The sequence below is a fragment of the Agelaius phoeniceus genome, chromosome 23, assembly GCF_051311805.1.
Source record: "Agelaius phoeniceus isolate bAgePho1 chromosome 23, bAgePho1.hap1, whole genome shotgun sequence".
In the NCBI taxonomy this organism is placed as follows: Eukaryota; Metazoa; Chordata; class Aves; order Passeriformes; family Icteridae; genus Agelaius; species Agelaius phoeniceus.
Genome location: NC_135287.1, coordinates 5,129,855 through 5,156,213, shown reverse-complemented (window position 1 = coordinate 5,156,213; position 26,359 = coordinate 5,129,855). Strand labels below are relative to the sequence as shown.

Below are 26,359 nucleotides of genomic sequence, written 5' to 3'. Positions count from 1 at the left end.
ACGAGACGTTTGCAATGGCTCAGATATTCAGCCTCAAGCAGCACATACACGAACGGTCTGCAGTGTTTGCTTTCAATAATTTCTGATCGTGTAACAGCTCAGCCAAAAGAACATAATGATAGGCTGGCAAAAATCAAACCCCCAGACTGTTAAATATCCTGTACGCTGAGGGCAGTGAGGAAAAATTTAAGGATTGGAAGGATGATGATCAAATTTACAGAAACAGTTAAAAGCACAAATCAGATTGCATTTGCTTCTCTTTCATTTTGTTCGTTTTGTTTTTTTTTTTTTAACGCAAGTAAAAATAAAAATTAAAGTGAAATGAGTAAAATATTTACAGCTTGAACACATAAATATGTTTGCACTCTTCTGGGCAGCCCCCTTTTAGAAATAATTTTCTCCTCTCAGCAATTTCATCTCAAACGCAGTAAAACAAAAAAACTTTTGAGGCCACGACTTTGTAACCTCCCTGAAGTTTTGCACACGGGCAGAGCTGGCCTGTGCACACAAGACAATCAAACACACGCTGAAATGTCAAAGTAAACTCCTGTCTGTATTAATTTTTTTCTCCCCTCCACCAAAGGAAGAAATTGTGACAATTTTACTTTGAATGCCCTGACAAAGCAGCACTTTCTGGCATGAGCAGGACACTCATCCCCCTTCATCTCCCAGCACAAGATTCAATCAGCTGAAACACAAACCTCATTCTGCACTGAGAGTTTTTTTTTTTATTATTATTTTTTTGTTCCCCCAAATAAAACCAACTTGCAAACAGCCTCCCTGGCCTTTTAAAAACCCGTTTTCAATTGCTTTAAAACATAAAATAGAGATGGATGGATGGATGGATGGATGGATGGATGGATGGATGGATGGACAGCTAGAGAAATGCTTTCAGTCATGCTTCCTCCCCCCCACACACACCTTTAAAATTGAAAAGCATCAGTATCCAAATAGCAACAGGAAATTTTTACCTTGTGGCTAAATAGCTCACTGTTCACTTTGCAGCTGCCTCTATTTTTTGCTGGGCAAAAAAAAAAAAAAAAAAAAAAAAAAAATAAAACCACCAATACAAAAGTCTTTCCTAAGAAAACCAAGCTTTTGACATAAGGGCAGCGCCAAACGCAAACCTACAAAGAAATTTCTTTTTTCCCCCCGTCCCGTCGTTATAATTCCTAATTTTGTGGGATGTATTGCTGGGGCTGTTTATCATAACAGTGTGCAATAAAAAGGACGACTAACTCTTGCAATTTTCTCCCTACTCCTCCCCTTGACAGGGGCCACTGATAGGGAAAGAGGCTCGGAAAAGCAGAGCAGTGAAAGGCTAAGAAACAATAGGCAACCATGGCTTTGACAATGCAGCCCTGAACCCTTTTTGCTCCCGCTGTGACACTTGCATTCAAGAGCAAGGGCGGCTGCCATCATAAGAATGGACAATGGCATAAGGAATACAAGGGAGAGAAGGGGGGGGGGGAGATATAGAGAGAGAGAGAGAGAGAAAAAAAAAAAAAAAAAAAAAGGAAATCAGATGAATTCAGAGCTAAGATGGCAGAGCTCTCACCTTTTCCGCTTTTTTCGAGTAATCTGGATGGAGACGTCCCGCAGAGAAGAGATAAAAAGGGTTGTGCTGAACTGTTGGATGGTTCTGAAGACTTCTGCATTTGCAAACGCATTTTAGAACTATTTGTAGGGGTATATATGCTGCATGCCATCTCTCTGTCTCTGTCTCTCTCTCTCTCCCTGTGGCTCTCTCTCTTCTGTTTTATGTCCTGCTATCTCCATCACACACCTCTAATAGTATGAAGACTTTCTGCCCGTGTAAGTAAGTGAGAGTGTGTGTGTTCCTTAATGTTTGAATCAAGACACACGTCTGCATGCATTTCTAATCTAAGGAGCCTATAGCAGTTACTACAACTATCAATTAGTCAGCAATAGCTCGAGATCCCCATGTGTCTGGGTGAACAAAGGTGAGAAACACATGCAAATAGTCCTCCAGCACCTGGGTCACGTACAGTAACTTAGCCAGCAACAAATAATTGCATCTGTTTCTGCCTTTTTTCCGTGCTCCTCGCTGGTTGGGATGCAAAGTTCCAGGTTATTAATGTGGAATTGCAGCACAATTAGGCATGGCACTGTATATTTTCAGCCCAACGACACAATAAAAGGGAATTAAGCTGAGCTGGGATGGGAATAAACGGGCGACTTTAAAGGGTTTAAAGGAAAAGATGCTCTGAGCTGTAGCAGTGCTTCAGTTTTTATTTTAGTTTTTCTTTCTTTTGGAATAATTGTTGCTGAGTTAAAGGATGTAAGATGTATTTGGTCGTTTCATATCTGTTAGATAAGAAACTGATTATTGCAGAGGAGACAGAGTGGATGCCTAATTTCCAGAAGTTAAGTCCATAAAGAGGGTAAGCTAAATCTGTTACTATTTTTTTTATTAATTAAGCGACTGTTACTTCTAAGATCATTTTAAGGGTGTTTTTTCAGATGTTTCAGACTTAAGCCAAACAATTAAGAAGAAAGATACGGTACCTTTTACTCTCTCCTTCTTCTTAACCTCACAAAAAATGAGCCTCACCTTTAAAAACTGTCAGAGTCAAAACGGAACTAAAAAAAAAAAGAAACGAAACAAAAAAAAAACCCTAAAAAAAATTAAATTAAAAAAAAAAAAAAAAACAAGAGCAATAAAATGCAAAATCTCCGAAATCCAGCACCACCCTGACTCCACCACAAGAAAAGACAGAGCTAGGCTGCGATCCAGAGAGCATTTCAGAGGTGACAACACAGGCTGGGGACAATGTTATTTACACAGATCTGATCAGAGCGGCCACGGGCTCCAAACTCTAATTGAATTTGCAGAAATTATCCAGCCCACATTTCGGAGCGCGGGGAACTCCGAAAACGAAGCGGTTTCACAGAGTTTGGGGCTGAGAATAAACATTTTTTTTATCCCCCCCCTTTCTGTAGAATCTGCTCAGAGTCCTGCAAGGCTGCACAAACTCTCTCGTTATGCCCCTTTCTCCTGATCTCAGCTTCCATGGGAGGATAATTTGTGACACCAAAGGCAAAAGATCCTCGCTGCTTTTTGGGCTCGGAGGAACTGAGTTTATTTAGCTTGAGACAGCATCAAGAAAAAAAAAAAAATGAAATTAAATCATCCTCAATTTCAAGTAACTAATGAAAGCAACCCCTCCCCAGCTCCCTCACCTTTTAGGAACAGCCAGTGGCTGGAAGGTTGGAGCTGCTAACGGCACTGAAGGTGCTCAAAATTAAAGGAGAGCTGGAGGAACAGCCTGAGCAGCCCTGGCTGGGAGCACCCCAGAGCTGAGCCTGAAAATAAAGCGAGAAGGGGCTGGAAAAACCCCGCTGCTGGGTGGGTGTTGTGCTCTGACCCAGCTCCATTCCCAAACTTGGGAATTGCAGAAGAGCTGGAGGTTCCCAGCGTGAGTGAGGAGCAGCACCTGCAGTGGCCGGGCTCTGCATCCCCGGCAGGACCAGGGAAAACCCTCCCAAAAAAAAAAAAATTAAAAAAAAATAAAACCCCTACAAAAATAATCTCAACCCTCTCGCCGAACAATGAGACCTTAAAAACTCCACGTTGGGGAGGGTATTCCATGCAGATAGGCAGGGGGAGGGGGCGGGGGATGAGGACAACATTTCCCATCAGTGCCGTTTATTCCTCAGGCTCGGGGAAAAAAGGCTCTGTCCCCACTTTAATGGGAATTACTCATCTCGGTCACCGGGCCGGGCTGGCTGCCTGCAAATGTCCAGCTCAGGTGGGAAAGGGCATTTGTTGAAGGGGTCAGGCAGAGAGTGATCACTTAATGCCTTTCTGGGGGTGAGAAGTGGTTAAATAACAGTAAAAAATGGAAATTTCTGTGGTGATCTGCCTGCAAAAACATTTAGGCACACAGATCCGGGGATGGGAAAGGAGCTGAGGGAGGAAGATGGTTAAACCAAGAGCTGCCTATTCCCACCACGATTTTACATCCAATTCTTCCAGCTTTTCGCTCTCTCAGCACAGCCCATTCCCATAAAATAAGGCAGCTTTCTTGCAGAATAAAAAAAGCCCCACGCAGATGAATAGACAGCACTAATCAGATGGAATGTAATCGAATACTCTTCCTCATCTAATCTGCCTGCTCTGTGTAATCTCGCCATTCTCCCAGCTCCAGCATTTGTAACAGGCATGACATTGATTCCCATCTCGGATAATGTTATTTCAGTGTTTTATTCTTAAATGAGCCCACAAGTTGGGTGGCTGCTTGGCATTCCAAACTCTTCATCAACTCTGCACGGCGATCTGGGGGTGTCAAGAGGAGCGGGGCTGCTCCTCTCTGCTGCTTTTGGAGTGGTTGCATCTCCCAACCCTCAGAGCCTGGCAGGAATTTTGATACAGACAAAGGAACCCGCAGAATTTAACCACGGAACTGCACGGGACCAACAGCAAATAATTAAAAATTAAATAAACCCAAATCCCACCAAAGCGCATTCAATCAGATCTGCCTGCATCCAGCAGCTGGGAAAAGCTGAAATCTTTGCACACAGAGCTGGTGTTTTGGGGTTGTTGTTTTTTTTTTCTTTTAAATGTTTTCTAAAATACAGAATGATTTCCTTAAATAAACATTTCGGCAGGGTCCACCTAGATTTTCCCCAAAGGGAAAGGAAAGCCTCGTGCAATTTTGCAGGACGAGCAGGATTCCCAGCTAATCGGACAAATCGTTCAGCTGGGGGAATGACAGCAGTGGGGAGAACAAACAAACCCTCTCAGACAAACAAATATATTTGAATGTAATAGAAATGTTGACAACCGTTATGTGATTAAAGCAATTGTTTTATTCATTTAAGGCCTCACCATCAGAATAATTTAAAATTAAGTGAGAAACATCAGCCCCTTGGGTTTTGCAGAAGATATTTAATTTGGAGGAATAGTTGTGGGGTTGTCTTTTATTTTTTTTTAACCATAGCTATTTTCAACGTTGCAAGATAAAGCTCTCTCTCTCTCCTTTTTTTTTTTTTCTAATTTTATTTTAAGAATAGACCCCATTTAGGATTTCACATTGTAAATCTCCCTATGTCTGAATGCTGTTACAAGGTTTGACAATGAAAGAATAATTCATGTCAGACAAAAAGAGCCCTTCAATCAGCTTCATGCAGCTTTTCTCCTGCAGGGCTATGCCAAAACGAATGTGGAATCCTGAACTGAACCATCCATCACATTTCCAGAGTCTTTCAATTAATGACACTGCAATCAGATCGATGGCGTGTAATAAGAAAAGAGCTTTGCATTTCTATACCTATTAATTCGCTGAGTAACTCCACTGGTAAAACGTGACCAGAAAGGGAAGAGAAAAGAAAATTTCATCCTCCTGGAGAGATTTTGGGGGACGTTGAAGCCACGCTGGACAAGGCTGGGTGTCGCCCCAAGCCCTGCTCAGAGCAGGAATCTCAGGTTTGTTTCTCGAAAAAAACCCAACAGATTTGTTTGTTTCTGGTTTGTTTCTCAAAAAAACAAACAGGGTTTTTTTGTTGCTGTTAAAAAGCAGCGCAGTCTCTCTCACAGACAGGTATTTTCTGCTGCTAACAGGGCATTTTCTAGCAGACATTCTAAAGAGGAGCCTGTTTTCATTGCAGCCTGGTCGAGGGTGTCCCAGGGCAGGATGTGCAGCCTCATTTTGCAGGGCAAAGGCAGCAATTCAGTAATCAGCCACCAAATTCCCAGAAAAGAAAATTTCATCCTCCTGGCAAGATTTTGGGATGTTGAAGCCGCACTGGACAAGGCTGGGTGTCCCCCAAGCCCTGCTCAACACTGGTTACAAGCAGCGCAGTCTCTCTTACAGACAGGTATTTTCTGCATTTTCTAGGCAGACACTCTAAAGAGGAGCCTGTTTTCCTTGCAGCCTGGTCGAGGGAGTCCCAGGGCAGGATGTGCAGCCTCATTTTGCAGGGCAAAGGCAGCAATTCAGGAATCAGCCACCAAATTCCCAGAGCACAACACGCGCCGAGGCCGGAGCCGCCTCACGCGGCGGCTGAGCCTCCAACAACACGAGCTGGGGAGGGGGTGAGGGCAGGCAGGACACACACAAACACCAAAAAAAACCCCTCCACAGCAGCCCTGGGATGAAATCAGGGTGACCTCACGTCGGTGAAGTGGCAGAAGATATTTTGGATCGATGACAAAAAATGATGGAGGCTTTGCAGAAGGGAGCTGCCAAGCACATTTCGATTCCGTTCCTGCAGCGCTGGGGGGATTGTTTGGAGAAGCAGGGAGCTACAGGGAAGGGAAAAGTGCAGCTCACCAGAACACAGGGATGATTAAAAGGAGCTAATTTGCCAATTTTTTTCCTCTTTGAAGGTAGGGTTTGTGCCTCAAATATCTGCAAACTGAACTGGAACCAAGGGTTTCACCACTGTGGAAGGAAGGAGTGAGACCAGAGTGGATCTCCAGTGGTGAGAGACAAATCTTGGCTCCAGAAGGATCCCCTTGGATCATCCTGAACAGGAAACTGGAGGTGAAATGTCCCCACCAGCCCCAGCCCTTCCTCTGGGCTGGATAATTCTTCAACCTCCAGCCCTGACATGAATTTCAGCAGCTTTGGCTTCACCTCAAAGGAAAAGGAGCTGCAGCTGGGATGGGAGATGGACCTGGGTCAAAACCTACAAAAAGACCTTCTTTTGGGAGCAATAGACTTTCAGGGAGGTTGTGTACTTTGGAAGTCTTTAGAAAAGGAAAAAAAAAAAACTTTATGAGAGAAAACAAGGAATGGAACAACAGGAAACAAGGGAGGTTTTCAAGGTTCACTTCCCCAAATATCAAAGAGTGCCCTCAAAGAATCATTCCTGGCTTTGCCTCTTGACATCTTTTATGATCAGATTTCAGCAATTTTGAATTTCAGCAGCCTTTTGAAAATAAATTTTTACAAAAATGAAATAAAAAAAAAAGGAAAGAAGACCAGAAGGCAGCTTTGTGAATGCTGCAGCTGAGTGTGCCCACCCGTGCCACACACAGGGAGCAGACACAGGATGGGAACTGAGAACTCCAGGGCAACACCAGCAGAATGGGACAGTGCCCATGAGCTGACTTGCAAAATAACTGCAACTCCAGCACAGGCTGAGGTGCCCAGACAAAGAACAATAAATAAATAAATCATGTTGAAGCAGAGGCATTCCCTCTGCAATAAAACAGGAGAGCGGAATGCAGGCTAAAGAAATGTGAAAAAATGAAATCTAGGATGGGGAGGGGAGAGGCTGGAAGGGAATTTGAATAGGAAGGCAAATGCAAAATATTTATATTGCAGATCTATCAGCACATCTCTGTCTGCAGGGGACACAAAGACACAAGGGTAGGGGTGTCAGGATCCCACAGAGTTTTGGAGGAGCGGATTTTGGAGCTCGGGGAGCCCTCACACCTCAGTGACCTCCAAGGAACAACCACACCAGCACTCCTGGCCAACAGAAAAACAGCCCCAAGAGGTTTCAGTGTGTTCAGCAGCCCCACACAGGGAGTGCCTGCAATCCCAGGGCTTTTGGGGCTGTTCCTGCCATCCCACAGGGGCCCCACAGCTCATCCCTGCCTGGACATCTCCAGCTCTGGGCAAACCCCTGCCCACTGCTGCTGGATAATATTTTTTTTTTTTTTTTTCTGATCTAGGGATGGGGTCATTGAGAGGTGCTTTAAAAATTTTTATTTTATTTTTAGTTTTATGAGAAGGGTGAGATAATATAGATGTTATCATTTATGTTATCATGATTAGAAGGTGTTTTGCCATTCATAAAAAGGCTTCTAATTCCTAGAAATCACTCCACGACCTAAAGAATATCCAACAAGATCACAGAAAACATAAAGCCTCCACAACCTACACTTCCCTCTCTGTCAATAATTCCAAAAAAAACAACCTCTTGTTGTCATCAAATTTAAAAATTCTTTATTTCATCATTCCTCTACTTGCAGAAGAGACTCCTCAATTTACCTTTCCACTGGCAGCCATCACACTGCAGGGCTCAGTTTGTGCTCAGGCTCAATAAACCCCAATGTCCTGTTGGGACTAAAGGGCGCTGCTGCCTCCAGCCACGACTCCAGCCCTGGCTGCCTTCCAGGAGCTCACAGAGCTCCACAAGGCCTGGGCAGCCCTGCTTGCATCTGCCTCCCTCTGCTGTGGCTGCAGACACACTTGCACAATGCTGTTTTCTGGGGGTTTACTTTTAGAATAGGTTTGGACAAGGTTTTGGGAGGTTTTCTCAGGCTCCTTCTCCTCCTCTCCCTCAAAGGAGCTTGGGGAGTGATCAGTGCAAATTAATTTGATTAATTAATTTCTGTTTGCCTTGTTCAGGGCTGGGGCAAAGGCAGCCCCTGGGCTTGGGGTGAAGCATTTGCCTGCAAAAACTGTGGGGCCCTGCCAGCAGATCCAGGTATCTCCTGGATGTGGGCAAAAAATCCCCACCTGAACTACTCAAAGCAAAAAAAATTCCTACCTGGACATCCCAAAGCAAAAAATCCCCACCTGGATATCCCAAAGTAAAAAAATCCCCACCTAAACTGCTCAAAGCAAAAAATCCCCACCTGGACATCCCAAAGCAAAAAATCCCACCTGGACTGTCCAAAGCAGAAAAAAATCCCCACCTGAAACTGCCCAAAACAACAAATCTCCACCTGAACTGCCCAAAGTAAAAAATCCCAAGAGAGTAAAATATCTCCCTGGACTGCCCAAAGCAACAAATCCCTACCTGAACTGCTCAAAGCAAAAAATCCCTACCTGGACATCCCAAAGCAAAAAATCCCCACCTGAACTGCTCAAAGCGAAAAATCCAAGAGAGTAAAATCTCTCCCTGGACTGCCCAAAGTAAAAAATCCCCACCTGGATATCCCAAAGCAAAAAATCCCCACCTGGATATCCCAAAGTAAAAAATCCCCACCTAAACTGCCCAAAGCAAAAAAATCCCCACCTGAGCTGCCCAAACCAAAAACCCCCAGAGAGTGAAATCTCTCCCTGCCCAGAGCCATGGCCAAGCTCAAGTTTTGGGCCCAGCTCAAGTTTTGGGCCCAGCTCAAGGTTTGGGCCCAGCTCAAGGTTTGGGCCCAGCTCTTTGTCCCGTGCATTTCTGGGCATTCAGCTGCCAAGGTGCAGTCCCAGCATTGCAATATCATTATTTCTTTGGTTTCTCCTCACTGCAAAGACACTTTCTCCATGCTCCTGGTGCTCCTGCCCGTGATTAATCCAACAATTGCAGGTCAGCATTAAAGCAATCAATGCAACGAGGGCTCTGCTCCTCAGGCAGCACCTGTAAAATATCCCTGGTGCCTCATCTGGGAGCCCAACCTCAGCTTTCTCCACATCCAGAGTGCTGCAATTGTCCCTTTACAGCTAAATAAAAGTATTTTAATACATTTATTACAAACAAATATCTGGCAGCATGAGATTATTGAAAGGTAGAAAATGAGAGGAAAAGCTGAAGGTGGGTGAGATCACAGAATTAAAGTTGGGTTGGGTTGGAAGGGACCTTCAGTATCATCCAGGTGCTAAAGTATTTGGAGGATGTGCACGGCTGGACATGGTTTAAGTTGTTAAATAAAGGGAGGGACAGATATTTGGACAATTCTGTAATTTCTAGGCACCTCAGGGAATGACAATGGGATGAGGAGTCAAAGCCCAGGGTGGGGTAGGGGTCATCCCAGCTTCCTATTCCTCACCATGCCATGAAATTAAAAAATCCCTGAAGTTTTGCTCTGGGCTCCCTCCAGAGCCTGCCCTCACCCCTGGTAAAACGATGGAATCTCATCCCCAAATATTGGCAGCTCCCAGGTTTGATTTTCCCGGTGGGCCCAAAGGGCCTCTGACCTCTGGGGGCCATTTCTGCTCTCAGCTGATACCAAAATGCAGCTCCCAGGCTGGACCAGCCCATCCCAGGGTGCCCCAGGAAAGCTCAGCCCCCCAGGCCCATCTGGAGCAGGATCAGGACACACCTGAGGGGAGGCAGAGGCACAAAAAGGAGTTTATTCATTGCCTGTCTCCATGCCCCTGCTGGGATCCCTGCTCATCCCTGATTATTGAGGGAGTCTCCCCACACAAGAAACACTGCTAAGAAACTCATTTTTAAGTGGTTCAGATCATCCCATGTCTGGACTTGTCCCTTTCTCTTCACAGGTTAAGCAGATTCCTGGTTTTTAGATATTTACATCTACATTCCTAATATTTACAAGCATTCCTAATTTTTAGATATTTACATCCACACCTCTCCAAGTGTGCAGCCCTCAGATGAGGAGCATGAGGATTTCCTACAGGGCTGGGGCAGCCAAAAACTGATGAAACTTTTGAATTTCCTCTGACATTTGAAAATAATAAATTTCCAAAGCCTTGGTCATTAAACTGTCCCACACAACTTTGTGCCATTCTGACTGATCAGTTTTGGGAATTCCTTGGGTTGTGAGAGTGGTTGTGGGCAATGTTATTTGTGCTAGTTAAGCAAATATCTCATTAATTCAAGTGTCCAATGATTTCCTTCTGTTTGTTACCTTGGTTCTCACCCTCTCATTGTTCTTCTCCCTCTCCTACACTTTTAAACATAACACAAAAATAGATTTGCTCTTGGCAGATATGGTGATAACCCACAGAAAGAGGAGTTTAATCTTAAATAACGCCAGGATACAGGAACAAAACCAATCTATTCACATTCCTGTGGGCTAGAAAATAAATTTTATTCACTCCAAAGCTGAGAAATGGCATAATTGGGCCCTATAGATGCTTATCAGATTGATGCCAGTGGTTAGTGAGCCTGAACTGCAAACACAGGCATATCAGTGCTGCTTTTGGAGGGAAGTCACCTCTCCTCCAAGGCTCCATTAGTCACAGGGAAACTGTTGAACCTGGAGAAATAAAACTTTCCTGGTGGTCACAGCAGCTGCCTGGTGGAAGAGTTTATTACCCTGACATTAGGCTGTAAAATTACCGTTATTATTGAACTCCAAAGTGAGCACTGCTTTTTTCAGCAGTGGGTTACAACAGGCTGAGCGTGCTCTGAGCGGGATTCAGAGCTCCAGAGGCACAAAATGAGGAATTTCAACTGTTTGGGCTCACTGGAGGATGTGCAGGAGCTTTAACATCCATCTAGGAGAGGTCAAGATTTTTGATTGCCCATCAAAATATTCCCAAATATTCTCAAAATAGAGATCAACTCTATTTAAGTTGTTTTTTTCTTTTTAATCAAAACCTTACATTTAGTAAAAAGATGATGAAAATAATCTCCTCTAAGCAGTTCTTGTCATCTGAAAACACAGAAAAGATGATCCAACAGAGGGTCTGGACTCTTGTGTTCATTCCCCAGGGAGCAGAGGCCAAATGCCCTGGGCAGGGTGGATTCACCTCCCTGGGGTCCTGCACTCTCCAGGTATTTATCCAGCACCACTGGGATATTTCCCAAATTTTTCAATCCAGTTTCTTTCAGGAATTCACCTTCAGAAAGAGGTTTGGGAAGAAGCAGCATTACCACATCATAACTCTCACTACCTCCCTGATGTCCTGGACATTCCAGGTATTTATCCACCACCACTGGGATATTTCCCAAATTTTTCAATCCTTTTTCTTTCAGGAATTCACCTTCAGAAAGAGGTTTGGGAAGAAGCAGCATTACCACCAGGTAATTATATTACCCATAGGTAATAACTCTCATTACTTATGGGCTTGCTAAGAAAAAATAAAGCCTGGAGAAGCCCTGCCCTGGGCAGGTTGGATTCACCTCCCTGGGGTCCTGCACTCTCCAGGTATTTATCCAGCACCACTGGGATATTTTTCAAGTTTTTCAATCCATTTTCTTTCAGGAATTCACCTTCAGAAAGAGGTTTGGGAAGAAGCAGCATTACCACATCATAACTCTCATTATCTATGGGTTTGCTAAAAAAACTAAAGCCTGGAGAAACCCTTGAGAGGGAAATTCAGCCTGGTCTAAGGTGGTGGGGTCAGCAGTGAGGGTTTAGCCCATTTATCCCATTTTTCCCATTTTTCCCATTGGAAATCTGGCCCAGTGAATGCAGCAGAACTGCAAAAACAGCCATCCACAAACCGTGATCAGAGGCTGAGGTTTCTAAACCGTATTGAGGTTGCACAAACAAATTGACATCAACATATGGGGGAAGTCTGAAGTTGCAGCAAACATTCGCAAATGTGAGAAACTTTGGCATGCAAGAGTCCCCATTAAATTCAAATACACAATGCACAAGATTAAAGTTATTCAGAGGCATTAATGTTTGCGAGATCAGACCCCTGAGATGTCTCTGTGTAGTAACAGTTACTTTAGGTTTAATCTGTTATTGCATTAATATCTATAAAGAGCATATATAAATACAAATCAGATGGCAGCTGCAGTCTCGCTGAAGAAAAAGATTGAAGGGCCTGGGGGGAACTGAAATTTCCACACGATGGGAATTTCCAGTGCCATGTATTTTGGGGATTCTCATCCTGCTCAAACTGCAGCTTTCTTTCCAATTTTTTTTTTTTTTTTTTACACAATGCACACACAGATATGTGTGAGAACAAAAAAGGCGAAGAAAATAATTAGGGAAAGGAGAGAAGGACAATAAAAATTATTTTCAAGTGGACAGATTGGCCTTGCACAGGAGCAAGTGATGGTCTCAGGCATGGCAGCCCCCCTCAGATTCCTGTGAAAAGCCTGATGTGCTCTACTTAACACTTAAGAAAATTCACTGGGGAATAATGACCTCTAATTTCTTTTGGCTGCAGTGGTGTTGGTCTGTGCTTCTGTTCATCTCACTCTGAAGATTTCAGGGGCCTTTAGAGCTGGAGCCTGGCTCATTCTGCAGCCCTGGTAGTTAATCTGCTCGGGTATTTCCCCAAATAACCATCTGCTCCACCTTGTATTTGTTTCACTCCCCGACTATCTCAGCTCTTGGTCCGTCCTGCTGGCTTATTCAGCACTCTTTAAATTTCTCCTCTGGCCTTATGTCTGGTTGCTTATGTTTTGGACAGACAATGGAGGTGATACAGGCCATTATTCATGAGAAGCTTCAAGTGTAACGTGAGAAACATCTCATCTCCTGACCCCTGTTAGCATAAGAATCGCTGATAAAATTCTGGACTGAAAGAGAAGAATCTTCTGGGAAAAATATTGGCAAAAGTTTCACTTGAGATGGGTTTTGTAAGAATAATCCAGATTAATTCTCTGCCTAAGGACCAGATCTAACTCCTGGTGCAGTCACCAGGACTCTGGAGAGGCACTGGGGCAGAAACCTTGGGGGTCTATGGAATTTTAAAGAGAAGAATATTCTTTACACTCCCCCAGCCTCTGTTCCTGCATTTTATATTAGAGATCACAAAGTGATTTCCACCCTCGAGTGAATTTAGCCTCCAAACACTCCCAGAGAGGGTGGAACTATTGATTCCACATCTGGATCACCTGAATTAAAGATTGGAGAGATCTCCTTGGATCACGTATCATCGAGTCACCAAGTTTTAACCATTCTGTGCTTATTTTAGCAGAGTTACATCTGAAAGAAGCTGGGGAAAATCACAATCAGCAGTGGGAAAATCACCAGTCAACAATCATCACCTGATCATGGGAAGAAAATTTTGGCCACAGTTCCTTCTTTTTCCTCGTATCAACCCCAAGCAGACTCACAAGCAAAGAATTGATGCTGTTTGTGCCCCCAGTGGGATTTATTTAACATCAGTGGGGTTGATTTAGCAGGAAGCAGAGCCTTGAGTCTGCTAAGCACAAACCCAACACCCCCTTTGAGTGAAAAATGTGAAATAAATGGCAAACAAACCAATTAATACCCTGGGATGGATTAATGGAAACAAAAATCTCCATGCGCTCAACTCCAAATATCCCAAACCCAAATGGAAACCTGCCAAGGAATGTTTATGGATGCTCCAAGTGCTAATGGCATGCAGAGCCTCATCCTTCAAACCTCCCAGGTCAATGGAACAGGAATATGTGCATTTCCAAATGCTGCTTGCTTGGCTGATCCATCAATATGATAACTAATACATACTTAAACTCCTCGATGGACTCCCTGAAATTAAAACAACCAGAGAGCACAGGAAAAAAAAAAAAAAAGCTTAAATAACCATTACCAATGGATTTCAGATAAAAGTCAAGGAATAATTCCACAAAGATCACCCAACACAATCACAAAAAAACAGTTTTGGAGGTGGGAAATGGAACCAATTCCATTTTGTATGCAGAGAGTTCAGCAAAAACTCTGCCCAAAGTTGCTCTCCTCACTAATTAATGGGAAAAAAACCATCAGTAAATGAAGAATTTTCTGTTCCAACAGTGACAGAGCAGATGTTGGCTCAGAGATGGGGTTTGGGGACAGGCTGCACCTTTTCTCTCTTTATTTAGGGAAATCCAGAGTGGCTGCTCAGGTTTTTTCTTTAATGTTGAGCATGGTCTGGGAGATCCCTGTGGTCACTCGGGGTCACTTGTCCTGGCTGTGTCCCCTCCCAGCTCCCTGGGCAGCCTTGTTGGTGGGGTGAGGTGCAAAAAAGGGCTCTGTGCAAGCTCTGCTCAGCTGGAACTAAAACATCCCTGTGTAATCAGCACTGTTGTCAGCACAAATCCAAAACACAGCCCCGTGCTGGCTTCCATGAGGAAAATTCTCTTGCAGCCAAAATTTTAGTTTTAGCATCACAGAGAGGTTTCAGCTGAAATGAAGGTGCCTCAATGCTATAGACACGCTCCCCTCTAACTGGGGGAGTAAGGAAAATATCAAATATTGCCCAATTCCCCACAAAAAAAAAGCCAAATGAGGAGCCCTGGCAGAACAATCTCAGCCATGAGTGCTGAGAGCGTTTCCAACACAAAACAACTGAACCATGGGTGGGGGTTAACACTGAACTCTGGCAAATCTGAGAGGAAAAATGCTCCTCTCTGGGCATCCCTTTGTGTAAACCCAGGTTTGGGGCTGTCTCTGGGGCTCTCCTCTCTCCTGGGTGGAGCCCTGCAGCTCTTGGATTGCCCTGCGCATTTGCAGCTGTGTCATTCCCAAAGCTGGCCCTTCCCAAAGCTCAGATGTTTTCCTCTCAGAGCTGCAGGAGCTTTATCTGTGCTTAGCAAGGACCATCCCAGAGCTGGGTTACTCTTAAGGATTTCAGGGTCTCCAGAAACTTTTTGAGAGGTTGGGGAAACCAGGAGGAGAAATGGGAGCCATTTCCCCCAGGATTTCAGCCTTTATTTTCCTTTCCCCACCATGTGCAGCCAGAAAAATAACATCACATGAATTTCTGGATGTGAAGCCATTCCTTGGAGAACAGGACAGTGGGCAAATCATGTCCAAAATTGTCCAAATCTCCACTTCATGCTCCCTTCTCCCCTCCACACCCAGAGTCTCTTCTACAAAGAGGATAAAAGATGAAGTTTGTGGATTGTGGAGCTTGGCTGCTTTAACAAAATCAGACAGATCCAATCAGCTGAGCCCAAATCAAACTCCAGGAGATGGTCAGAGGAAACCAAACCCCACATCTACACTAAACCTTGGCACCTCCACATTTCATTTGGGCTTCTCTGACCTCCTTTAGCTGCTTCTCCCACACAAAATTTGACTCCTATTGACTCCTATTTGACTCCAGTGGGGCTGCAGTTGGAGGTTTTTGGGAGCTGTTGTAAATGCTGCTTTCTTTGAAGGGGCTGGAGGAACAGAAATCATCCCTGAACATCTTGGATTTTCCAAGAAGAAATCTTTCCAGGAACAAATGAAGGAAACAGGCTCCCAGGGCCCCTCATAAATTCTGGCAAGGAGAGGCCTGTGCTTCCATGGAGGATATTTCAGAGCAACATTTCCTGAGGCACTGCTGAATGCTGAGCATTTACAGGCAGAGATGATGCCTGCAAAAAGGCCCGGCCAACAAAGGTAGCAGAACAATGCAGCAAGAAACAAATGAAAACCCCCTTTTTTTTTCCCTTAACTAAAAGAAACGAGGCCTGATCCCCTTTGTCTGACACCAGTGGGGCTCCATTCAGTGCCCAGGAGCTCATCCTGATTTACTGCAGCACATCCCAGCGCTGGAGCCACCCCGAGGTCCCTCAGCCAGGGAACCCAGCTCCCACACCTGCAGCAAACTCCAATTCTCCTCATCACCCACTCCCCTCCACGCTTTCTGGTGACCATGAAGGCAATCACATGAATTTGTGAGTGTGAGATGGGGGAGCAGTGTGAGCCTCCATGGCTGGGTTTCTATGGAAACAATTCCCCTGGCATCCTCAGCCCACATTCGGTATTCCTGTCTGGCTGCCTCCTTCTCACACTCAAAATCCCTCTCCTCCAGACACTCTGCTCTGGAGGGGGGTGTTTGCTGCTCCCTCCTGCTCCCCACTGAGCTGGGCAGGAACGGATGGGGCACTCACTGCTCCCCACTGAACTGGGATGGGCAGGAATGGGGCACTCACTGCTCACCCAGTGAGCTGGGATGGGCAGGAATGGGATGGAGAAATGGGGAACTCACTGCTCCTCACAGAAATGAGATGGGCAGGAATGGGGCACTCACTGCTCACCCAGTGAGCTGAGATGGGCAGGAATGGGATGGGAGAAATGGGGAACTCACTGCTCCCCACTGAGCTGGTATGGGCAGGAATGGGGCACTCACTGCTCACCCAGTGAGCTGGGATGGGCAGGAATGGGATGGGCAGGAATGGATGGGGCAGTCACTGTTCCTCCCTGCTCCCCAATGAACTGGGCAGTGCTGGGATGGGCAGCACTGGGATGGGCAGGAATGGGGCACTCACTGCTCACCCAGTGAGCTGGGCAGCACTGGGATGAGAGAAATGGGGCAGTCACTGCTCCTTCCTACTCCCCACTGACCTGGATAGAACTGGGATGGGCAGGAATGGGATGGGCAGAGATGGGGCAGCCATGCTCCCCACTGAGCTGGGATGGCAGGAATGGGGCACTCACTGCTCACCCAGTGAGCTGGGCAGCACAGGGATGGGCAGGAATGGATGGGGCAGTAACTGCTCCCCACTCCTGACCCAAAGGAATCACGATGGAGATAACAGCAACACAATCTCCACGGGTTCTTTAGGGTTTTGCAGTTTTAGTTCTCAAAATTAGCCCTTATCACAGAGGTTTGGCCCCTTTCACCCCTCAGTGAAGACCATGGCTTACAAAGGAAACTGATATTTGTAGTAACTTCCACGCAGGAGCTGCCACCTTTCCACCTCCTCCTGCTGCTCCCTGGCAGCTTCAGCCACCCCATAAAAGCAATTACTTCTGGGAAAGGTGGCAGCCTCTCAGCTCCCTGTGCAGCCAAGCTGAGCAGGCTCCAGCCCTGGGATGGGATCTCTCCCTGCCCAGCTGGAACAGGGAGCAGGGGAGGCAGCCAGGGATTAACCTCTGGCTTCAAATTTGGCCACCATGCCTCCATTAACACTCCATCCTCAGGACAAATCCCACTTCCCAAGCACCAGAGCCTCCACCACTTCCCTTCTGAGGCTGTTTCTCAGTCCAAGGGGCTTCACACTTCATTCTCCTCAGGGCCAGCCCCCGTTTTTAATTGCTCAGCCTCACTGTAACTCAATCCCTGTGAACAATCTGTGCCTTGTGTGTGCAGGGCAGCCTCCACCCCAAATCCCCTGAGCAGGGACAGGACTCTGGGCTCCTGGGGCTGCCAGCCTGAGCTGCCAGGCTGTGCCTGCCCCAGCCAGCTCCACTCAGGGCCTGGTTACTCATGGACTGCTCCACTCAGGGCCTGGTTACTCATGGACTCCTCCAATCAGGGCCTGGTTACTCATGGACTGCTCCAATCAGGGCCTGGCTACTCATGGACTGCTCCACTCAGGGCCTGAGTACACATGGACTGCTCTACTCAGGGCCTGGATACACATGGACTGCTCCACTCAGGGCCTGGATACACATGGACTGCTCCACTCAGGGCCTGGCTACTCATGGACCACTCAGGGCCTGGCTACTCAAGGACTGCTCCACTCAGGGCCTGGTTACTCATGGACTGCTCCACTCAGGGCCTGGCTACTCATGGACTGCTCCACTCAGGGCCTGGCTACTCATGGACTGCTCCACTCAGGGCCTGGCTACTCATGGACTGCTCCACTCAGGGCCTGGCTACTCATGGACTGCTCCACTCAGGGCCTGGCTACTCATGGACTGCTCCACTCTGGGCCTGGTTACTCATGGACTGCTCCAGTCAGGGCCTGGCTACTCATGGACTGCTCCAGTCAGGGCCTGGTTACTCATGGACTGCTCCCCTGGGCTGGGTTACACCTGCAGCCCCTCAGAACTTCACCCCACAGTTTCTGGGGCTGTTTCAGACTTTTCTCTGCTATTTCAAAAGCTGCCTGTGTTTCTGCAAGAGCATGGTAACAGAAACGCCCTCTCTGCCCCATTATTTGCCAATTTTAAGCTGAGCAATTAAATGTTTTAAGCTTGGTGGCTCTGGGCAGCGTTTTGCAGAGGTGCTATAGAAGGAAGATACCCAAAAATCTTCCACATTTAACCCCCATTTAACCAGGAGTTACCTTGCAGGAGTTAAAACACCATTTGCCTCCCTAAACTACCACTTCCACCCCTGCTGTGCCAGCTTTAAAAGAGTGCAAGGGCCACATTTTTAGACAGTATAATTTGGCCCAGATCTCCCAGCTCCATTGTTTTCACTGGCACTGGGGTAAGTTACACCAGATGAGGATATTGCTCAGAAAAGATTTTCCTTTAAAACAAACACACAAACAAAACCATGTTCAGACAAGAGCAGGGATTTTTGAAGCTGCATTCCTGTCTCCAGAAACTTCCAACCACTCGCAGTAGTCTCTGCTTCACCAAGCCACAAATTTGTAACGCTTTAATCTTTCCATGTAAGTCAGTTCCTCTCCTCCCTTAATTGTTTTTGTTGCTCTTCTCTGAATTCCGTCCAATTTACCACGCAGTGCAGGCTCCATTACATCCAAAGGCCACAAGGATGGTGTACAGAAGCTCATTTTCCAATCCTATGACCTCAGTTCTTGGGAGGATTTCAGAGCCCAGACACCAGGCTATAAATGAAGAATGTGAGCCCCTATAGCTGGGTAATTTAAATGCATTTTCTGTGAATAAATCTACTCGGTACTTTCTTGATCTGTACAATCTTCTGCCATAGGGGCCTAACATAAAAATACTTCAAAGGCTCCAACAAATTCCCTCAAGATGTGATCTTCAGCATTTCAAAAGCTGAAAGACATAGACAAGGTTTAAAGTGATCATGAGATATTTTCAAGGTAACACTCTTCAGCAACTCTTGTTCACCCATTTCTTGAAAGTGAAATTCTATCACCTCTCTCTATACAGATCTTTTTCACTTATTGACTTGCTTATGAGCAAGGCAAAGATGAAGTGAATTTGACTTTTGGTTAGGGTTTATTAGACCTCATTATCTTTAAATGAAGCACAGCAACGCTTCCTTCCTTCAAATACCCACTAGACAGGGCCAAGTGGAAATCCTGCAGCCACAGACCCCTCACCACTTCCCTCTTGCAGCACTAAGAAAGTTTAAATTTGGATTCAAGTTTCAGCCTCCATCTCCCTCCCCGTTTCAAGCTGAAACACGACCCTGCCCAGTTACACTCCAGTGAAAGATTATTTTTATGTCACACCTCAGTCCCATCTCTGACATTAATTATGCACTTCGAGCCTGAAGTCAAAAGAGATTTTAAAACTGGTGCTCTGGGCTGAAACCAAGATTCTTCCTGCCTGCCTTCCAAGCAGTTCCATAACAACCTCCCCGAGACTGCAGCATATTTAATGAGAATGCAGATGATCAATTGCAGCCCGCCTTGCACGGTTAACTCAATCAACAAACTACTAATGACTCCAGCATGTTACAGCTTTTTTGGCTAATGAGAACCGCATTGAGCAGATTTTTCCCCTTCTCCCAGGATCAAACAGGCCAATATGGAACGAGTTCTGCTCCAACTGTAACTTTAGCCTGCAAGCCAAACTCTGCCCGGCCAGGGGACAAAGCCTGAGTGTCATTAGGGAGCAAAAAGAGCCCCCAGAGCCCTGGGCCAGCCCTTCCCAAGGATGTGTCTGGCTGCTGAAACCAAACTCCTGAGAAACGCAGAGCTCCCACCTTGGTGCATTTTGAGGCAGAAAAGCCTTTTGTTCTGCACCATCCCACTCCTCCTCCTCCTCCTCCTCCCTGCTTTCTGCTGCAGGGTAATTTGTAGCAGGTGAGAAGTAAATACCTTCTGCTTCCTCTCTCTTTCACTTTTGTTGCTGCAATTTACCTCCATTTTTTCCTTGCTTTTTCCTCCTCCAAACAGAAGTGAATTGACTTGTGAAAGAATTCAGGGACGTGTAGAGATCAGAGAGTTAAAAAATGGGAGCCTTGCACCTCTTCATCACCAACAGGGACCATTTTCCACATGGGAATCCAACAGCTCACCGTGCTCTGAGTGAGGAATAATTATTGCAGAGCTTGAGGTGGGAAACAGCTCCTGGGGTGTTTTCCAAAAAAATGGGAGTCTTGCACCTCTTCACCACCAACAGGGACCATTTTCCACATGGGAATCCAACAGCTGACCATGGTCCAAGTGAGGAGTATTTATTGCAGAGCTTGAGTGGGAAACAGCTCCTGGGGTGTTTTCCTGCCTCTTTCCAGCCCTGTTAAACAAAGATTTGCTCCCATGGAAAGAATTCCAGTGACTCCAGTCACGTTTGGAGCAACACTTTGTTTCTTTACCAAATAACCTTGTCTGATGCACAGAGTGCCCCATTTCTGAAGCAGATTTTCCATCCTGTACCCTGGAGAAAACACAACGCTCCAGTCTGACCAATTCCTCTCCATCAGGAGCAGATTTTGCTGTCATTTTTTGGCTACACCCTCGTTTTGTTGGGTGACCTCCTTTCCCCAGTCCTCCACTCCCCTCTGTCAGACAGGGATAACACAGAAGGTTTGGTCCTCTAGGAAGCAAACCCAGCAAAACCCAAACCAGGCATTATTTTGCTTCTGATCACGCTCTGCCGTCCTTGACTGCCACAAAACCAAGCAAAAAGTGGAGAGAAGGAGCAATTAGGGCTGGAGAATCAACTGGAAAGCATCAATCCAGATTTTTATTTTTTTTTCCAGCCTAAGCTCATTTTTGCTGGGATCACTCTGAACAGAATTCATGGAGGATGCACAGAGTGCATCACTGGGGACTGCTCCTTCCTCTTTAAGAGCTGCTCCTGCACACTTCCCTTCACTTTTAAAGGTTTAAAATATTAAATATCAGCCAAGGGATGGTGGTGGCCCATGCTTGACTTCATTCCTCCCTTCACCATGTCCTAGGGGCAGAAATTCAGGCACAGAACAAGGCCCTGGGCTGGAGGTCCCACCTTGGGCTGCCCTGCGGTGGGAAATGTCCTGTTCCTGCCAGGCCCTGCTCTGCCACAGCTCCAGGAGCTTTCTCCTGCCTTATCCTTGGCATTCAGCCTTCCCAGCTGCAGCTCCTCACACACCTTCCTCCTCTCTCTGACTTCAGCTTTCACCCTACAATGCCAAAACCCTTTTTTCCCCCTTTTCCCACCCCAATTTCCAGATCTTCTGTGCCAAGGTCCTCTCCCAAGATCCACAGATCTCTCTGCTGTGGGGACTTGTCTTGATAAAGGATTTTTTTATTAATTTTTCATTCTGAAGGGCCTAATTTTTAACAGTTCACCACCCTCTTCTCACACAAATTCAGCTTTTCAAGAAGAATTCCAGTGATTTGTGAGCTGGAGCTCCACATCCACAAGAAACGGATGCTGAGAGCCCTGCACAAACACTGATCATGTTTATCTCCTCCAAACACTAAAATTTTATACAGAAAAATTCAGAATTAGGGCAAAAAGGGTGAGATTTAAACCCATTCTTGTCCACAGCAAGCAGATAATCATTAAGAGAATCATTAAGGTTGGAAAAGCCTGTGGAGTCCAATTGATGCCTTGTGAAGGCTGGCCTAGAGCAGAGGCTGGGCAGAGCTAAAGAATAAAACAGGATTTATTCAAAGGCCTCCATGGATGCACCTTGGGCAGCACAAGAGCCCAGCCAGGGCTGCACCCAAGATGAACCAAGATGGTCACAAAATGCACCCAAGATGAACCCAAATGGTCCCAAAATGAACCCAAGATGAACCAAAATGGTCACGAAATGAACCCAAGATGAACCCAAGATGGTCACAAAATGAACCCAAGATGAACCAAAATGGTCCCAAAATGAACCCAAGGTGAACCCAAAATGGCCCCAAAATGAACCCAAGATGAACCCAAATGGCCCCAAAATGCCCGAGCGCTCCCGGGGTCTCTCCCTTGGATCAGTTCTGCTCCATTTGCATCTTGCAGTTCATTGTCCCATTCCAGCTTTAGCCCCTGCAGTCCCATCCTTGTTTTTCTCTCTCCAGCCCACGGGGTTTGTGCTCCTGGGCTGAGATTTGGATCATTTGTCCTTGGTGCCCAGCTGGAGCAGGAATTGTTTTGTCTCCCTGCTCTGTGCCCAGAGCTCAGCATCCCCTGATGTGAACCCAGACCCACACACTAAAGCAGCACAGAACCTGAAAAATAGAAAATCTAAAACTTAAGGCATCACCATCATTAATCCAGGTAGGAGCCATTCCCTCCCAGCCTGGTTTAGGAGATGTCAAAGTCACTTTATTCTCCTGGGCATCAAGAAGCCAGGCCTTGAAATATGGGTCTGGCAAATCCTATGGAAAGTAAACTCAAGTTACAGTAAAAATAACTTCACCAATGCTCTGGGTTCTCATTTGTAAATGGACCAGGGCTTCAGCACAGCCAGGTTTTGGTGCTACTTCCTCAGATTGCTTTTAGGTTCATTAAGCTCCAACTTCAGGAAGAAAATGGTAGCGTTTGATTTATGGGTGCGGGGGAAGAAGGATGAAATGAGCAATAAATCTCCCAGCAGTGGTGTTCCTCCAGCTCTCTGCCAGCCAGAGCAAGGAGCTCCCAGATTCCAGCCCAGGATTAACACCTGGTGGCCAGGGAAGAATAATCCCCCTGTTCTGTGCCTCAGTTTCCCCGATCAGAATAAGGTGATGCCAACTGTGAGGCTGAATCCTGTGACACTTAAATAGGAAACTGCTGACTTGAAATGGGTTGTTTGTGGCTTCTGAAGCAAATATGAGAAAAATGAATGGATTTTCTGCCTCGCTTTTTGCCTCTTTTTATTGCCTTCAAGGAGCACAGAGGAATGGCCAGGAGGTTTTCTGGACAGATCAATGAAAGTAACACCCAACAAATGACCTTTCCTCAGTGTCTCATAAGTACCTGTCAACTTCAGGAGTGCCACCACCCTTGAGTGGAGAGATTTAAAGCCAGACTATTCATTAGAGAGCAAACTATTATTCCAGAGGTTTAAATGAATTGGCCAGTGGCCAGCCTTCCTCCCTGCTTGGGGACTACTGGGAAAAGGGGAAGTGGCTGCTGTTGGGTTTGCAAAAAAAGCAAAAAAAAAAAAAAAATTGGATTTAAAGAGCAACAAGAAGCAGGCTGTGATGGTCTGACACTCTCAGAGGGTGGCACAAGGGGTAAGGAGATTTAAGCATCATCAGGGAACCACAGAACAAGTCTGTAAATACCAGAGATGGCTCCTGTTTTATGGCATCACTAAATCAGCCAGCTGAGCTGGCTCTGAGGAATGGCATCAAAAGGTGAAGAGGTTTGGAGAGTGCCTCAAAACCCCACAGTTTTTGCTGTGGTAGATACCACTCACTTGCCACGTGATGTTCTGAATTAAAAGCTAAATATTCTTCTCTGCTATGGCTCAGATTTGCATTAAATCTCAAAGCAAGAGTTACAAACATCACCCAAAATTTGCTTGTCCTGCTGAGGAACCCTGAGTTGGTTCTGGGTTACTCTATTCTGCAAATGCACCAGAATATTGCAATTTATCCTCCACGAGGGCAGCAACTAAAAATATGCAAGCGGGTTTTCCATCCAAAACTCCACTACAGCAGCACCACAGGATTTTCATTTGGGTTAAATCTTGCTCCAGTGCTTGCTGACAGCCCTGGGGGAAATATTTAACCACAAATTCAGTCTGCAGCTTCTGCCTCACTGCTGCTGGTGAGGATGGTGGCCTTCATCAGGTCATGGAATCTTCCAGGGACACCTTCCACTATCCCAAAGTGCTCCAAGCCCTGTCCAGCCTGGCCTTGGATGTTTTGGGTGCCCAAAACTCCTCTGGGCATCCTGTGCCATGGCCTCACCACCCAGGATTCCTTCCTGAATATCCAATCTCAGCCTATTCTCTGCCAATTCCTTTTGGGAAGGAATTCCTGGAGGGTGAGGAGGCCCTGGGATGGGACTCCCAGAGCAGCTGTGGCTGCCCCTGGATCCCTGGAAGAGCCCAAGGCCAGGCTGGAACACCCTGGGACATTGGGAAGTGTGGGAGCCATGGTGGGGCTGGTTGGGCTTTGAGGTCCCTCAAACCATCCCAGGATTCCATGTGCTGGTTTAGATGGGATTTTGGGATGAAATATTGGGAGAGGGTTAGGGTTAGGTGGGAGTTTGGGAAGGAATTCCTGGCTGGGAGGGTGAGGAGACCCTGGGATGGGATTCCCAGAGCAGCTGTGGCTGCCCCTGGATCCCTGGAAGAGCCCAAGGCCAGGCTGGAACACCCTGGGACATTGGGAAGTGTGGGGCTGGTTGGGTTTTGCGGTCCCTCAAACCATTCCAGGATTCCATGTTTAGATGGGATTTTGGGATGAAATATTGGGAGAGGGTTAGGGTTAGGGTTAGGTGGGAGTTTGGGAAGGAATTCCTGGCTGGGAGGGTGAGGAGGGGCTGGGATGGGATTCCCAGAGCAGCTGTGGCTGCCCCTGGATCCCTGGCAGTGCCCAACGTTGGACACTGGAGCCGTTCCCCCTTGTCCTGACCCCGCCTGCCCTTGCAGATAATGTGAGCCCAACACACAAAAATCCCACACAAAATCCTCAGGCACCCGGATGACAGCTCCACACCTCCCAACAAGCTGGATTTTTTAATAAAATAACCACTTTTTGCAAGATTTGAATGATGAAGAAGCTGCCATTACTTCATCACAACATCCCCACAGACTTTCCCAGACCCTCAGCCCCACCACAGCACAAATCTCCTAAAATACCAGGACAGTTTTGTTACTCCACATTTGATTTTAATCAAAACACAAATGCAGACAGCTCCCTACCTTTCCATGCCCCATTCCCTTGCCAGTGGCACACCAGAGAGATGTTCTTGCCTCAGGGATTTTGCACACACAAACCAAAATGTTTTTCAGGCGTGAGTGCCTCAAATCCTGCTCTCCACATTCTCCATGGCTGTTTCACCTGATTTTGGGCTCTGTACCTCAGCACAGTTCAGCTGCCTGGGGAATCTTCTTTTTTTCTTGGTTTCCCAAGAGGTTTCAGCCCCATCCCACCACTCCTATTTATCTTGAATCCGTTTAAAAACTCCTCTGCAGCCCCTTGGAGGAAACTCGTGGTGAGTGGTGGTTCCCCAAAAGGAAGGCTGGACGTGACACGCAGCCAAACAGCCTCACCATGTGCAAAAATAAGATTATTCCACACAAAGCCGGCCTCCAAGTACCCAGCTTTGCCACAGATAAGCCTCAGCATGCAAATCAAGCTTTTTTCTTTAAAAAAAACCCTCCCCAGCTGCTGGAGGTGCAAAAGGCAGAGTTTTAGGACAAGTTTTTAGTTTCCATCACACTCTGCCTATGATGATTTAGCTGAGTGAGTGGATCCAGAATCTCTCCGAGTAAAACAGGTCAGGGTGGGAATGGGAAAAGATATTCCCATTCTTCAAAGGCAGAAAAACAATTTTTCATCTTTTTTTTCTGACTGGATACAGTTAAAGAAGATTACAAGTGGTGTGATTGCTTTTGGCAGCCTGGTGTTTGACCTATCATTCTGTAAAAATACAACCAACCCTCCGTATATTGACTGTCAGGAATTTTCCCCCATGTGCTTTTTGTTCTCCTCCACCTACTTTATATGGAAAATTCACTGTACAGATCTGCATTTAAAGCTTCCTCGGCCTATTTCACCCACAGACAGAACAGATTAAAGGGAACAGAACATAAGCACAGCTCAGAGCTCTGTCTGCTCACAGGATCTCGGGATGGTTTGGGTTGGAAAGGACCTTAAAGCTCATCTCAAGCCTTGGGCAGGGACATCTTCCACCAGGCCAGGTTGGCCAAGCCCTGTCCAGCACGGCCTTGGGCACTTAGACCAGCTCAAATTCAACATTAAAGTTCAGCTTAGCTGCTCCAGGTGCTTTAGGAAGCCCCTAAAACCCAGTTTGCTGAGAGTTGGGAGGACATAAAAACCACATTTCCAGAGTTATTGCCTCTCAGCCCTGCCAGTGAGCAACAACTCAATCTTTCCTCGGCTGCCATCACACCCAGAGCGCCGCCCT

At 46.3% G+C, this 26,359-nt stretch overlaps 2 long non-coding RNA genes across 7 annotated transcripts in view; one reads left to right on the top strand and one right to left on the bottom strand.

Annotated features, from left to right (window-relative positions):
* LOC129129630 (uncharacterized) overlaps nucleotides 1–26,359 on the bottom strand; it is a 164,177-nt gene that overhangs the window by 125,475 nt on the left and 12,343 nt on the right. The window contains exons 1-3 of one of the 6 annotated variants that reach the window (XR_013185078.1): nucleotides 2,530–2,636; nucleotides 1,559–1,652; nucleotides 972–1,021 (exon numbers count right to left, since the gene is read on the bottom strand). The exons of 1 other annotated variant lie outside the window; for it this stretch is intronic. This is a non-coding gene — a long non-coding RNA (uncharacterized LOC129129630). Of the gene's footprint in view, nucleotides 1–971; nucleotides 1,022–1,131; nucleotides 1,242–1,558; nucleotides 1,948–2,529; nucleotides 2,637–26,359 lie in introns of those variants that run through there. 4 more of the 6 variants (XR_013185080.1, XR_013185081.1, XR_013185079.1 and 1 more) reach the window with 4 other exon arrangements.
* LOC143695653 (uncharacterized) lies at nucleotides 2,139–10,408 on the top strand. The gene is made up of 4 exons (XR_013185082.1): nucleotides 2,139–2,405; nucleotides 5,169–5,449; nucleotides 5,632–5,841; nucleotides 6,353–10,408. It is a non-coding gene; the product is annotated as an uncharacterized LOC143695653 (long non-coding RNA).